The 13,619-nt window shown below is 44.2% G+C and overlaps 2 non-coding genes and 1 pseudogene across 2 annotated transcripts; 2 read left to right on the top strand and 1 right to left on the bottom strand.

Annotated features, from left to right (window-relative positions):
* Positions 1 to 8,907: 8,907 nt before the first annotated feature.
* Positions 8,908 to 11,573, bottom strand: LOC140604428 (homeobox protein NANOG pseudogene; annotated as a pseudogene).
* Positions 11,574 to 13,206: 1,633 nt separating this feature from the next.
* Positions 13,207 to 13,312, top strand: TRNAL-CAA (transfer RNA leucine (anticodon CAA)). Its single transcript has 2 exons — positions 13,207 to 13,244; positions 13,267 to 13,312. It is a non-coding gene; the product is annotated as a tRNA-Leu (tRNA).
* A 235-nt stretch (positions 13,313 to 13,547) lies between these two features.
* Positions 13,548 to 13,619, top strand: TRNAE-CUC (transfer RNA glutamic acid (anticodon CUC)). The gene has a single exon. It is a non-coding gene; the product is annotated as a tRNA-Glu (tRNA).

Below are 13,619 nucleotides of genomic sequence, written 5' to 3'. Positions count from 1 at the left end.
TCTTCTCTACTTTTCTTAAGCCCGTAATATCTTTATGATTATTATTTTAAATTCTGATTCAGGCATATTACTTGTTTTGATTAGATTCCTGGCTATGACCTCTTTCTGTTCTTTCTTTTGTCATGAATTCCTCTGTCTTGTCATTTTGCTAAGGTGTTGTGTGTGTGTGTGTGTGTGTGTGTGTGTGTGTGTGTGTGTTAGAAAGGCCTGTTATATTCCCACTGCTGAGAGTAATGACTATATTAAAAGGAAGTCCTATACTGCCTTAGGTCTGGTGCTTCAGGAGGTGTTTCAGAATGTGCACTCTGCTGTCGTGTTTTGGCTGCTCTTTCTCTCAGGGTTGTCCTCTGCAGAGTTTCTCCTGCAGTAGGGAGTGTTTGGATCTTCTGTGTGGCAAGATTTAACTAGGTGTGTTTTGGTTGGCTTGTTAAAAGATGCTAGATCCTATTTCCCCTAGAGCTGAAGCTTTGCAGCACTCTATGAACAGTAGATTTAGTGCATGTGAGGGGTTTGTGCTGGTCTTCTCGGGGAGGGACCCTGCTGTACTAATTCTCAGGCACACTTGCCCACATAAAGATGCTCCTGCAGGGCACACAGTGTCAGCATGCGGTTTAAGTGGCTGCAGTCTCCACTGGAGGCGCTGTGTGGTTCACTGAAGTCTGTCAAGTGCTAATGGGGGGTGGGGTGGGGAGTGGGAGGAATGGTATTGCTCTACTCTTTTTCCCCAAAGCAGAGAATTCTCACCCACCGCCCACCACTCTTAAGTGAGCCCTCACAGTAGAGTGAAGAATCTCCCTTCCTGTGTCCCTAGTTTCCATCATATCCCTGCCATCACCCTATCCGTGTCCAAGCTGTCTGCCTGCCAAGCAGCACAGTTCTCCTGTGTTTTATCTTAGGTGCGTGGTTAGGTGTCAAAAGTCCAAATGTGAGGGACCCAGTGTGTTATGCACCTACACTGATCTTCTGGAAGAGGGTCTCACCATGCTGTAGCTAGTGCTAATTTGTCCCAGAAAAGCGGTCCCATGATCATGCAGCACTTCAGAGTTTATGGTAAAGCACATCAAAAGCTGACACCAAGATTTGCCACCCTCAGCAGGTGTCTCTGTTCCTATGCTAAAGAATAGGGAAGTACATTGGTGATGGCCATCTATTTTGTCCCTGAAGAGGCCATGCCACTCTTCCCAAATGCACTCCAAGAAGGAGAACTGTTTCTTTGCATCAACCCAGGGGATGCTCAGACCATGCCATCTGCACCTGGGCCTCTGTCTTCCTTGCCCACAGAAGGACCACTAAGCCCATCAGCAAGGACTCCGGTGATGGTGCAGACTTTTAAAACTTCAGACTTTAACCTATGCTGTTGATAACAACTTTTGGTAGTCCTTTCCCAGTGAATGGTTTTGGGGGAGAGTTTTTCTTGAGCAAATCCCCTGCACAAGCTGCTCTCTTTCTTTCCCTCTCACTCCTCTCGTTGTGATCAGGGCTCCCTCCCCTCCACATCATTCCAGGGGAATTGTTAAGACAAATAGGTTATGCTTTAAGGTTAACATGGTAGAGAAGTAGGGGACCCTAAGTTCATCTGGTCCTTGGAATTCAGCTAGATAGTTATCAAATCATTCTGAACACCTGCAAAACCAATTGGAGATCTGAGAAAAGAAATGCTACAACTCTACAAGTAGAAAAGCAACCACTTCTTGGGAGTTTGAAGGTGCAGAGATGTGAATCAGGAGCCATATATCAGAGGATCTGGGGAGGGGAGGGACCCAGCCTAAGGAGGCTACCACCAAGTATTATAAGCAGTGGAACATGAAATCCGAACTTTTAGATGTCTGCAATGGTGGGGGATGTCCCAGGCTTAAAGGTGCTCAGGTGGCAATGTGGGGCAGGAATCCCAGGTGTGGCAGCATGATCTCAGGGTCCCTGGGGTCACAGGAAGAACAGGAGAGCCTGAATATGGCAAAGCTCCCAGGCATCAGAGTGGGGAAGCCAGCTGAAAATAGCAAGTCTAGGCCCCAGTGTGACCTCAGCCGCAGCACCTTCTTGCTAGACACATCTCCAAAGGCAAGGAAGACAAAACCAAAAATAAACTACTGTGACTTTGTCAAGATAAAAAGCACTTGCAGAGCAAAGGAAATGGTCAACAAAACAAAAAGGCAACCTATTGAATGAGAGAAGATGTTTGCAAATGACAGATCACATTTGCAAATGATCTATCTGATAAAGGATTGGTATGGAAATCTACGAAGGACTTATTCAAACTCAACACCCAAATAACCAAGAATCCAATTGCAAAATGGGCAGAAGCCATGTTAGGACATTTTTTTCCAAAGAAGACACGCAAATGGCCACCAAAAACATGAGAAAATGGTCAACATAAATCATCGTCAGGGAAATACAAATCAAACCCACAGATATCCCCTCATGCCAGTCAGAATGACTAAAATTAACAATACAGGAAACAACAGATGGTATCAAGGATGTGGAGAATGAGGCTCTTATGATCTTGGTGGGAATACAAACTGGTGTAGCCACTCTGAAACACAGTATGGGTTTTCCTCAAAAAATGAAAAATAGAGCTACTCTACAACCTAGCAACTGCACTACTAGGAATTTATCCAAAGGATACAAACATCATGATTCAAATGTGCACATGCACCCCAAGGTTTATAGCAGCAATGTCCATAAGAGCTAAAATATGGAAAGAGCCCAGATGTTCCCTGATAGATAAATGTATAAAGAATAGGTGAGACATATATATAATGGACTATTACTCTCCCATTAAAAAGAATGAAATCTTACAATTTGCAACAATGTGGATGAAATCAGAAGGTATTATGCTAACTGAAATAAGTCAGTAAGAAAAAGACAAATACCGGGATCCCTGGGTGGCGCAGCGGTTTGGCACCTGCCTTTGGCCCGAGGCGCGATCCTGGAGACCCGGGATCGAATCCCACATCGGGCTCCCGGTGCATGGAGCCTGCTTCTCCCTCTGCCTGTGTCTCTGCCTCTCTCTCTCTCTCTCTCTCTCTGTGACTATCATAAATAAATAAAAATTAAAAAAAAAAAAAGACAAATACCATATGATTTCACTCATATGTGGAACTTAAGAAACAAAACAGATGAACATAGGGGAAGGGAAGGAAAACAAAAATAAGATGAAAATTGAGAAGGGGGCAAACCATAAGAGAGGTTGAACTCTAGGAAACAAACTGAGGGTTGCTGGAGGGAAAGTGGGGGTGGTAAATGATTGGGTGATGGGCATTAAGGAAGGCACTTGATGTTATGAACATTTGGTGTTATGTACAACTGATGAATCACTAAATTCTACCTGTGAAACTATTAAAAAAATAGACAGTCACTATTATAGGTCACTATTTAGTTTTCACTGGAGACTAAGATTTCTAAGATTTAAAAGTCTGCCAATGTAATTGAGACTTCTGGAAAATGATAAACCAAGAGATATGTCAAAAACATATAGAGAATGAAAATCCATTTTTCCTTACGGAAAAAAATAATTTTGTCCTGAAATGTGACTAGTTATTTAGTGAGGAAAACTTAGGATAAAATCTAAATGAAAGAAAAACTTATAAAAGATTTATAAAGGGGCATTTTTGAAAAAGAATTTTATATCCAGTCAGGACTAAGATTGTAATAAGTGAGTTTTAAAAGTACGATGGTATAAAATTAAAATTTGCCTTTTTGCTCTGTAAAAAACTAAGTCTTCTTGGATTATAGGTGTGCTTTTGATAAAAAATTATAAACAATTTTTTCCAATATGCCCAGAAATACAAGGTTTATGTATTTGTTTTTATCAGGTTCTTAATTAAGAAAACGAAAACTTCTCAATATTCATGGAGCTAAGTTTTCCTAACAACTATACAACTTTCAATAGAATCTCTTATGGCCACTTTGGTTAAACAAATAATTAAGATGCTTTTAGGTTCTTATTTTAATTCCAATTAGTAAAAAAAAAAAAAAAGAAAAAAAATAATTCCAATTAGTTAGCATACAGTATTATAGAAGTTTCAGGTGTACAGCAAAGTAATTCAACATTTCCACATCACCCTGTGCTCATCACCAAAAGTGCATTCTTTAATTCCCATCACGTATTTTACCAATTCCCCACCCCTCCCCTCTGGTAACCATCAGTTTGTTCTCTGTATTTGAGAATCTATTCTTCTTTTGTCCTCCTCTCTCTTATTTTTTTCCATTTGCTTGTTTGGTTTCTTATATCCCACATATAAGTATAATCATATGAAATTTGTCATTCTCTTTACTTAGCATTGTAATCTCTAGCTCCATCCACATCATTGCAAATTGCAAGATCTTATTCTTTTTATGGATGAGTAATATTCCATTGTGTGTGTGTGTATATATATATATATACATATATATATACTATATATTCTTTTTAAAAATATTTTATTTATTTATTATGAGAGACACAGAGAGAGAGAGAGGCAGAGACACAGGCAGAGGGAGAAGCAGGGTCCCTGCAGGGAACCCAATGTGGGACTCGATCTCGGAACCCCAGGATCACCCCCCGCCCCCAGCCAAAGGCAGACGTTCAACTGCTAAGGCACCCAGGCGTCCCTATGCTATATATTCTTTATCCATTCATTTATCGATGGACACTTGGGCTGCTCCCATAGCTTGACTATTGTAAACAATGCTGCTATAAGCATAAGGGTGCATATATCACCTTGAATCAGTGGTGTTTTTTACTCTTTGGGTAAATAGTAGTCAATTGCTGGATCTTAGGTATTTCTATTTTTAAGTTTTTGAGAAATCTCCATACTGTTTTCGACAATGGCTGCACCGTTAGCATCACCATCAATCCTGCACGAGGCTTCCTTTTTTTCCATATCCCTTCCAATACTATTGTTTCTTGTGTTGCTAATTTTAGCCCTTTTGATAGATGTAAAGTGATAACTCATTGTAGCTTTGATTTGCATCATCCTGGTGATAAGTGATGATGATCATTTTTTCATGTGTCTATTGTTCAACCGGGTGTCTCCTTTGGAGAAATGTCTGTTCATGTCTTCTGCCTATTTTTGAATTGGCTTGTTTGTTGAGTGTTGAGTTTTGTAAGTTCTTTATACGTTTTGGATATCAGACCTTTATTGGATATGTCCTTTGAAAATATCTTTTCCCATTCTGTAGATTGCCTGTTAGTTTTGTTGAGGTTTCCTTCATTGTGCAGATAATTTTTTATCTTGATGGAGTCCCAATAGTTTATTTTTGCTTTTGTTTCCCTTTCCTTCAGGAGATATATCTAGAAAGAAGTTGCTACAGCTAACGACCGAAAGGTTACTCCCTGGGCTCTCTTCTAGGATTTTGATGGTTTTAGGTCTCACTTTTAGGTTTTTAATCCATTTCTAATTTATTTTTGTGTATGCTGTAAGAAAGAGACCCAGTTTCATTCTTCTGCATGTGGCTGTCCAATTTTCCCACCACCATTTAGAAAAGAGACTATCTTTTCCCTGTTGGATATTCTTGCCTGCTTTATGAAATATTAATTATCCACATAGTTGTGTGTTTATTCTGAGTTTTCTATCCTATTCTATTGATCCATGTGTCTACTTTTGTGCCAGTACCATACTATATTGATGAATATAGCTTTACAATACAGCTTGAAGTCTGGAATTGTGATACCTCCAGCTTGACTTTCTTTTTCGAAGATGGCTTTGGCTCTTTAGAGTCTTTAGGACTCTTAAGAGTCCTAAAGTTTGGTTCCACGCAAACTTTAGGATTGTTTGTTGTAGCTCTGTGAAAAAAACTAGTGGTATTTTGGTAGAGGTTTCATGAAATACATACACTAATTTGAGTAGTTTAGACATTTTAACAATATTTGTTCTTCCGACCCATGAGCATGGAATGTTTTTTCACTTCTTCGTATCATCTTTGATGACTTTTGTTGGGAGTTTTTGATCACTGACTCAATTTCTTTGCTGGTTAATCAGTCTGTCTAAATTTTCTATTTCTTCACGTTTCAGTGTGGGTAGTATATATGTTCCTAGGAATTTACCTATTTGTTCTACATTGTCCAAATTGTTGGCATATGGATGTTCAAATTTTTTTTTTTTAGTTTCTCTATCATTTATTTGTGCCCCAATATTTATTATTTCCTTCCTTTTGCTGGTTTTAGGTTTTGTTTGTTGTTCTTTTTCTAGCTCCTTTAAGTGTAAGGTTAGGTTATTTGAGGTGTTTCTTGCTTATTAAGGTAAGCCTGTATTGCTATAAACTTCCTTCTTAGAACCTCTTTTGCTGCATCTCAAAGGGTTTGAGCATTGTATTTTTATTTTCATTTGTTTCCATGTACTTTTTTTCTTCTTTGATATCCTAATTGACCCATTCATTGTTTAGTAGCATCTAGTTTAACTTCCATATATTTGTAGTCTTTCCAAATTTTTTCTTTTTTAAAAGATTTTATTTATTCATGACACACACACACACACACACACACACAGAGGCAGAGACATAGGCAGAGGGAGAAGCAGGCTTCTTGCAGGGAGCCCAATGCAGGACTTGATCCCGGACCCCCAGATCATACCCTGAGCTGGCAGATGCTCAACTGCTGAGTCACCCAGGCATCCCAGCCCCCTCTGGTTTTTAAAGCCAAAATGTTATGGGGATTAGTCTTCCCCATGTGAGCTTCCTGGGGTGAAAGCCCATTTCTCTGCCCTCTCCATGTGTGCAGCTCCTCCCTCCTGGGGACAGTCTCCCTCCACTTTTCTGACCTTCGTAACCTTCGTATCAGATGCAGCTTCTCTATATTTAGTGGTGGAGTTTGTTCTATCAGTCTTTGGATCACTTCCAGGTTTAGTGAGTTGGATGTGGATGATATCTAGCTGTGAACGTGGGATTGGGTGAGCTCAGGGTCCTCTTACTCTGCCATCTTCCCAAGCCCCCGATTTGTAACTCTTTGTGTTAAAACATGTACAGCTCTGCTCCTAATATTTTCCCCCAGGGCTCTCTCTTCTTTGTGAAGACCGCACACCCTGAGCAGCTGTCCTAACTTGGGCTCAAATAAGCCTCTTCCTTTCTTTTTTTTCTTAATTAGAAATTCCACAAAATTTGTTCATTTTGTGTTGACAACATCAAAAATGCTGTTGGCCTTCAAAATGTATCCAGAAGGGCAGCCCTGGTGGCGCAGCGGTTTAGCACTGCTGGCAGCCCTGGGGTGTGATCCTTGAGACCCAGGATTGAGTCCCACATTGGGTTCCCTGCATGGGGCCTGCTTCTCCCTCTGCCTGTGTCTCTGCCTCTCTCTCTCTCTCTCTCTCTCTCTCTCTCTGTCTCTATGAATAAATAAATAAAATCTTAAGAAAAACAAAACAAAACAAAACAAACAAAATGTATCCAGAAGTCCACTCTCCTGTCACTGCTTGGCTCGCTGCCGCACTGTTTAGTCACGGAGCCCTGTAGTGGCCTCTCAGTTGCTCTCTCTGCTTCACATTTGCTTGCACCCAAATGTCTATTCCCTATGCAGTAGCCAAGGCATCATCAGAAAGCAGGCCATACCTTACCGCAGCTTGGCTCAAAACTGTCCTCTTTGCTCAATGAAGTCATTCTACAGGTGGCACCAGTCCCTCTCACCCAGTTCCAGCTGTACTTTTGTGTCTCCTTTGTTGGCCTTTCTATTTGTTCTTCCATTTCCCGGAAGCCCTCTGGCCCCAGATACTTCATCTGGTTGCTCCTTGACTGTCTTCAAATTTCTGTTCAAAAGGCACATCCTGAGAGGCCTTCCTCATCACCTGCATCTCTCTCTACCTTTCTTTCTCTGCTTTAGTTTTTTGTCATATATTTATCACTCCCATATTTATCTTGTTTATTCTAGGTCTTTCTCTACTGGAATGTAAGCTTCTCTGCTGCATGCAGGTGCCCAGGTAGAGCAGGGCTTTCTCTGGCCATGGCAGTGGGAATGAAGGCAGATTGAACATGTTAAGGAAAGGCGGTTAGCTCCCTGGGGCACATGGGAGACTGCGAAGTGGGGTCAAGCTGGCCTAAAGGTCATGAAGGCCAAGCGGCCACCACAGAAGTTGGATAGTATCATAAGCATTATTGAAAACACCATTCCCTGTGTCCTCACACTCATGTCTTCCCTTCAGTCAGTCTTATCAGTGTGATAAGAAATGATTCTCCAAAACTTGTAAATAGACAACATAGATAACTACTGATAAACACTCTCCCTGACTTAACTTACTTAGGCTCCTCTCATTAAAGCCCGACCCCCTGAACTCAGGAAATTTCTAGTAGGAGCTTTTGTTGAAGTGCCAATCTTCCTTTTAGAAACTAAACCACTAGAAGCTTCTATCTAGCTGTCAGTCTTAGCTTCAGAGACAAGGTAACAAACTACAGGAACAGAGAAAGAAACATTTGAGGGAGAGCCTGCCCAGATGAATCAGAAAGTACCGGAGGAGGGACCAACAATCTCTTCAGCCTCATTATAAAGTTAAAATTCCCTTCTGCATATTCATCCCAACCCTAAAGGAGCCTGTGTTCCCTGGTTTCCCGAGACACAGCTTTGGAAATTATTCCCTGTGATCTCCTTATCTGTACAAGTAAAGATGGCCTCGTAAGGCAACTTCACCTGCTGTAATCTCTATCTGTAACTAACTGGGGGGGCAGGCCCACTTTGGTTCAGTAACACTTCGAGCCCTTTTTTCAGGCAGGCCTTGACCTTGGGCTTCCATGTCTATTCTAGCAGAGTCTAATTATTTTTTAAGGTAAAGTGGAGAGGACGCCTGAATGGTGCAGTGCCTTTGGCTCAGGTCATGATCCCAGAGTCCTGAGATGGAACCCTGCATTGGGCTCCCTGCTCAGCAGAGAGTCTGCTTCTCCCTTTGCCCTTCCCCCTGCTCGTGATCTCTCTCCCTCAAATAAATAAAATCTTTAAAAAAATAAAAATAAAGGTAAAGTGGGTATTTTATTTATTTGTACTTAAACCTATAAACCAACCAGTCAACTGGTATTATTATCATGATGCATTGAAATATAAAGCCTCTTTCTACAAAGACTAGAATAATGAACAAATTAGGAGGGTTTTTTGTTTTGTTTTGTTTTTGTTTTTGTTTTCAAATTAGGAGTTGTAGTAAAAACAGCACTGGAACAACTGAGGTCATCAACAAGTAAAACCTCTCAATCTCAGAAAACAAGGATAATCCATCATACATCTCTGTGCTTTTACTTCCTATTCTATTTTTTATTCAAGTTAATTAACATATAGTGAGTATTGGTTTCAGGAGTGGAATTTAGTGATTCATCACTTATACTTCCTATTCTTGAAGTTAGATTCTAGAACCCAAAGATATTCAAGCTAGTATCCTATCTAGTTATCTACAACCAGAAACATCTTTTATCATGTTGTGCACAGTAGCTGATCTACTGAAACCTCTCTGATTAGACTCTAAGCAAGCCCCAACCCCCCCCACCCCTCCGCAGTGGACACAATGAGCATAAAGGGAAACGGAACATCAAGGCAGAGATCCAGGACCTAAAAGACAAATCTTCAGAGAAGTAACACAGCACCAATTGAGACTGATTCATAGATTCATTGTCACACATCTTCAGGCTATATAGTCACAGAGTACTTTGAGAAAGATCCACCATCTGCTGTGTACTAGAATACTTGACAGTTTGCTCTCTTACGGCTTTCCCCAGCAGCTTTCTAAGATGGACTCCACATGGCTGACAAAATCTTGCTGGAACTGGATCTGGGGCAGCAGGGATTCTTCTCCACAGTTGGTTGTTCCAGGCTTGGGAGCACCAGATCTGACTATTCCAGGAACAGTTGCTCCAGGACTGGCTTTTCCAGGTCTGGTTGCTCCCACCTGGGTTATTACAGGCCTGGTTGCTCCATACTGGAAGGTTTCCAGAAGTCTGCATCAGGAATCCCCGGTGATAGGAGTAGAAGCCTGGGTGTTCTGTAGTCGCTGAGCTATTACGAGACACACCGTTCTATCCTGCGACTCTTACGTTGTTGTTTTTCTGCTACCACCGTCATTTCATCCTCTGGTTCTGGAACCAGGTCTTCACCTGCTTATAGCTAAGGTTCAGGAGGCTAGAAAGTTCTCCCATCTGCTGGAAACTGAGGTATTTCTGTCTCTGAAATCTGTCATTGAGTACATATAGCTGGGTCTGAGAGAACATCTTCTCTTTCTTGCCTTGGGCCATAACTTCCTTCTTCACTGTGCTCTCTACAGAAGTGGGTAGTGATTCACTAGTTTTACTAGAAAGAATCAGGGCTGGCCTGAATAAGCAAATCCATGGAGGAAGGAAAAGGAGAGATGGTCTCCATGTGAGGTTCTCAGCAGCTGATATTTGCAAGGGTGCATAATTTTCTTTAGAACCATAAATCTCAGGCATTGAAGAGTTCCTACAATTGGTGCTTTGGGGCAAGATGGGCACTGGGCCGGAGCTAGAAGCCACACTCACTGCAAGGCTATTGTAAGGCAAAAGGTAGCTAGCTGCCTGGTTGTCCAGACTGGGTGGGGAACAGGAAAACTGGGGCCACAGAACCTTAGTTTGCCCATAGCCACAGAGTCTAATTTTAACAATTCTGCTAGGTCAGTTTATCGAGAATCCCTCCATCCTTGATATCTAATCACCCTCCCTATCTCATCAAATTCCTCATCCCCCACCATCCTCCAGGTGCTATCTCATGGCTGGCCTGCCTTTAGCAGAAACCCTGTTAGCTCAGTATAGCAAGTCTCCCTTCTCCTCTCTTCTCATTTTCCATCCACTGACTCTCATTCTGTTCCTTGACTATAAATCCTTGCTTGTCCTTGCTATATTTGGAATCGAGCCCAGTTCTAGATGAGGTTTCCTATCCCCTACTGCAATAGTTCCTGAATAAAATCTGTTTGTACGGCTTAACTTCTGTCCAGCTCTTGTCCTTTTGGATGCTAGGTGTCCTAACAGTGGAGTGCTTAGCATTGCCTAGCAGACCTTTTGGGGGTGAACTGATTCCATGGGCACCTTTGACTGAGTTGGCTATTTTATAATTCTGCAGGTATAGAGGTTAATTTGTGGGAAACTGATCGCAATGCATACGGTTTCTGTGTGAGAGCAAGGCCAGAGAGTCCTGTTTATAGCAATACAAATAAAACATGTCAAGAGATGCCCCTGATTTCTGTCTGGTAAAAAATAAATAAGTAAAAAATAAAAATTACCCCAAAGTAGAAATCATAACTTTAAGTATCATAGTTTATTACCTATCTTTAGGATATTAACCTCCCTTCCATCTGTTAGCAATCTTTTTTCAACATTCCTTTGGTTGACTGATTATTAAAAAAAAAATCTCTTGAATATCTCATTTGAATTGGTTATTGCAACAACATTCGGGGCCCCTCATAAATGAACTGAATAAACTCTTGACAGGGGTGCATCATATATTTGCGTGAGAGTCACCTGTTTTGCTTTTTATTTTTTTTTTTTAAGATTTTATTTATTTTTTCATGAGAGACACAGAAACACAGGCAGAGAGAGAAGCAGACTCCATGCAGGGAGCCCGACGTGGGACTCAATCCCGGGATCCCAGGATCACGCCCTGGGCTGAAGGCAGACGCTCAACCGCTGAGCCACCCAGGCGTCCCTGTTTTGCTTTTTAAAATTATTTTAGGGATCCCTGGGTGGCTCAGCGGTTTGGCACTTGCCTTTGGCCCAAGGCGCGATCCTGGAGTCCTGGAATCAAGTCCGTCTCAGGCTCCCGGCATGGAGCCTGCTTCTCCCTCCTCCTGTGTCTCTGCCTCTCTCTCTATGTCTATCGTAAATAAATAAATCTTTAAAATGAAATTATTTTAGCAAATCACCTCAGCAGGACTCACTTGACCAAGGCGGTGTAAAAATACAACCTGCTATCCCACTACCCTACTCTTGTTCCTCCAGCATATATATTTGTTTGTGCAGATTGTTCCCCCCACTAGCAGTTTTCCAGGGCAAGGGCTTCTGTGTTCGTTCACTGCTGTATTTTCAGGGGACCCTCAGTAAAGACTCAGTGAATGAATGAAGGACTGAATGGGATGCAGTCTGGAGCAGGGGAGTGGGGCCTCCCCACTGGCCGCTAAAGCACGCTAGCTGTCTTTGCACTCCTTTAAGTGTTCCCTGGATTTTTTTTTTCTTCTACTAGGCCTGACTTTTGGACTTCCATGTTTGTCTCTGCATTGTCCAATTTTGGCAGGATTCCTGCTAAATAAATTTAGCCAGAATCTCCCATCCTTGATATCTGATCATCCTGGATATCCAATGGGGTTCCTCACCCCCCCTTCCCCAAAGTGCTCTTTATCATCCAGGGCTGCCTTCAGCAAGAATCGTGTCAGGCCGAGTCAGATCCAGCAACCAGAATCCTAACCCTGGATGATGTTTTCTCTGCCTCCTTTGCCATCCACTGACCCCCCCCCCCCCCCCCCCCCGGTTCCTTAGCTAGAAAACTTCACTTTTCTTTGTTGTATTCTGAATGGAGTCCGACTTCTGTCCCTGCCGGGGCCAGCCCCCGTTGCAGTGGTCCCTACACCTGTCACGACGGCCGCCCTTAAAGCCTCCCTAACGGGGGATGCCTGGGCGGGTCAGGGGCTCAGCGCCTGCCTTCGGCCTAGGCTGTGATCCCGGGGCCCCCGGATCGAGTCCCGCGCCAGGCTCTCTGCCTCTCTCAATCATAAATAAATAAAATTAAAAAAAAAAAAAGAAAAAGCCTTCCTGATAGTGTTTCAACAGGGGTCACGCGTGAGGACTCCTTTTCTCGGATGGTTACAGTCATCGCTTTCTTTAATAGTGTCTCCGCATCATCTGCGGCGCCGGCGGTGCGAGCGGGAGCGGGCGCGGGCGCGGGCCGGGGGCGCGGGGTGTGCGGGGTGTGCGGGGTCACCACGGACTCGCCCGCGCTCCCCGCCGCGAGGACGTCCCGCGTGTCTCCCGTGCTCCACCCGCAGAGGCCCAGCCGGGAGCGCAGGGCGGCGGGAGCCGGGGGCAGCCGCAGCCGGGTTCTTGCCCCCGCGGGGTGCACGCCGGCCGCGGTCGGAGCCCTCCGGTGCCGGGGACCCAGGGCGCCGGGCCGGAGCGGCTCGCTGGACTCCCTGCGGGAAGACCCGGCCGGGCCGCCGGGCGCCGAGCGGCCGCGCGGTCCTCGGAAGTGCAGGGCGGGCGGCCTGCGCGGCGGAGGCGGCGGTCGCCCAGGAAGCGGGTGCAGCGCAGCCGGCCTCCCCGCCGGGTGTCAGGATGGCCGAGTGGTCTAAGGCGCCAGACTCAAGGTGCTCACCTTCCCCGCGGGTGTTCTGGTCTCTGAATAGAGGCGTGGGTTCGAATCCCACTTCTGACACAGACCTTTTGTGTGCGTCTCCTGAAGGACCCCCACACCATCCCAGGGACTGCTGGCGATTCTTTTTGCCCCCGAGAGACCCTGAGGTCGCCGAAGTCCTCCCGCAGCCCTTTCTGCGGGCGTGCGGAGGCGAGGGCCTGGGGAGGCACCCAAAGTCCTCCAAGCGCACTTTCCCTCCGACCGCGTCATCGCTACATGTTTGGTCTAGCACCTCGGGAGCGGCGTGAGCGTGCCTTCCCTGGTGGTCTAGTGGTTAGGATTCGGCGCTCTCACCGCCGCGGCCCGGGTTCGATTCCCGGTCAGGGAA

Source organism: Canis lupus, chromosome 15 (assembly GCF_048164855.1).
Source record: "Canis lupus baileyi chromosome 15, mCanLup2.hap1, whole genome shotgun sequence".
Lineage (NCBI taxonomy): Eukaryota > Metazoa > Chordata > Mammalia > Carnivora > Canidae > Canis > Canis lupus.
Note: the sequence above shows the minus strand (reverse complement) of the source record. Positions and strands in the feature narration are given on the sequence as shown.